Genomic DNA, 1,988 nt, shown 5'->3' with positions numbered 1-1,988 from the left:
TAAGTCAGGTGTCCATTCACACAAGATCTGTTGAAGACACATTCTGAATGCGTTAGAGCCCAGTGTCTGGATGTAGGTCTTCATCCTGGCATCTGGTACCAGTATGAATTGGGGCCAATCCCTTCATCTCTCTGTAACTCAATTTCCATTATCTATAAAATGAATTTCATAATAGTTTTCATGCTGTAGTATTGTTGTAAATAAACTTGAAAACACTCATATCACTGAATCAATATTAGCTATCCTCTTTAGGACCCTGTATAAAATTCTATGTGAGGTGATAAAGAGAAAAAGAAACAGAACATGAGTTCTACTCCTAAGGAATTCATATTTTAATTTGGCAGAAAATTAGATAAAGGAAAATATTATGAATGATCCAGTCTGAAAATAAAAGAATTAATACTTCCAATTGGGACAGGGTGGAATAACAGAGATTTTTAACCTTTTGACTTAAACAACTAGAAAATGCAAAAGTGTGTAGAGCAATGATTTGGGGGCATTGAAGAACAAACAGTGGAGGATTGTGAACACTGCAAGGTGGGGAAAAAAGTGGGCCCTACAACTGCCCCAGTGCAGCCTGAGTGCAGTTTCTAGGCTGCAGCGTGGGGCCAGAACTCTCAGCCAGAGGCTGGCAGGGTTCCTGAATTGAGCAGAGATCGGAGTTTGGGGAGGTGGATGACTTGTGTTTGTAGAGAAGGCAACCAGAAATGAGGGACAGACACAGAAAGACAACTCTGGAGACAGGCAGAAGGATGTCCTGGAGATTTGGTTGAATACAAATTTAAGCATCCATCCAAAAAACAAAAACTTACCTGAACCTTTTAGGAAGATGGCGCCGAAAGCTAAGAAGGAAGCCCCTCCCTCTCCCAAAGCCGAAGCCAAAGCAAAGGCTTTGAAAGCCAAGAAAGCGGTGCTGAAAGGCGTCCACAGTCACAAAAAAAAGAAGATCCGCACATCACCTACGTTCGGACAACCCAAGACTCTGCGTCTCCGAAGGCAACCCAAATACCCTCGAAAGAGCGCCCCCAGGAGAAACAAGCTTGATCACTTATGCCATCATCAAGTTCCCCCTGACTACTGAGTCAGCCATGAAGAAAACAGAAGACAACAACACACTTGTGTTCATGGTGGATGTCAAGGCCAACAAGCACCAGATCAAACAGGCTGTGAAGAAGCTCTATGACATTGATGTAGCCAAGGTCAACACCTTAATCAGGCCTGATGGAGAGAAGAAGGCCTACATTCGGCTGGCCCCTGACTATGATGCTTCAGATGTTGCCAACAAAATTGGGATCATCTAAACTGAGTCCAGCTGGCTAAATCTAAATACAGTTTTTTCATGATAAAAAAAATAAAATAAAAAAAAAAAACTTACCTGAAGGTGTGAAGGGATCCATGAGAAATAAATAGGCCAAATAAATTTTTGTGACCGCCTAGGGACGGACACAATTGTGTTCCCAGCAGCCAGAGTGAAAATTGAAAACACGTGGGACATAAGATAAAGTAATGGGGATAAATTAATCCAAAAGCAAAAGCAAATGTAAGTTTTTCTTGAAAAAGGTTTAAAACAAGATTTGAAAGTATTAACCTCGGCCACATGTGCCTAGGAGGACAATGTTAAAAGAATTCAACCTTAAAAGAATTCAGCCAATTCCATGACTTAACAAAGTAAAATACACAGCACCCAAAGAAAAATGTGTAGGCAAAGAAGTAGGATATTGTGATGTATAACTAGAAGGAGAATCATCAACAGAAACAGACCCAGAAATGGCAGGAATTGCCAAGCAAATATTTAAGCAGCAACTGTAAATACATTCCATGTGCCTGAGAATGTAGAATGTAAAATAATTCAATGATGAAATCATTAAATGATTAAAATTTTAAATGATTAAAAAAATTGATCATCTCGAATGGTGGTCACCATCATAACCATCCCCTCTCTCTTGCACCTTCCAAAATCTTTGTATCATTTTGTCATATTAACAACC

General features: G+C 39.9%; 1 pseudogene across 1 annotated transcript; it reads left to right on the top strand.

Moving 5' to 3' along the window:
- The first annotated feature begins 829 nt into the window (after positions 1-829).
- On the top strand, positions 830-1,301 carry LOC309840433 (large ribosomal subunit protein uL23 pseudogene; annotated as a pseudogene). Its single transcript has one exon. The product of its transcript is annotated as a large ribosomal subunit protein uL23 pseudogene (transcript).
- Positions 1,302-1,988: the final 687 nt, after the last annotated feature.

This window comes from Mustela nivalis (assembly GCF_964662115.1).
Source record: "Mustela nivalis genome assembly, chromosome: 9".
Lineage (NCBI taxonomy): Eukaryota > Metazoa > Chordata > Mammalia > Carnivora > Mustelidae > Mustela > Mustela nivalis.
This window is presented reverse-complemented; position numbering and strand designations above follow the sequence as displayed.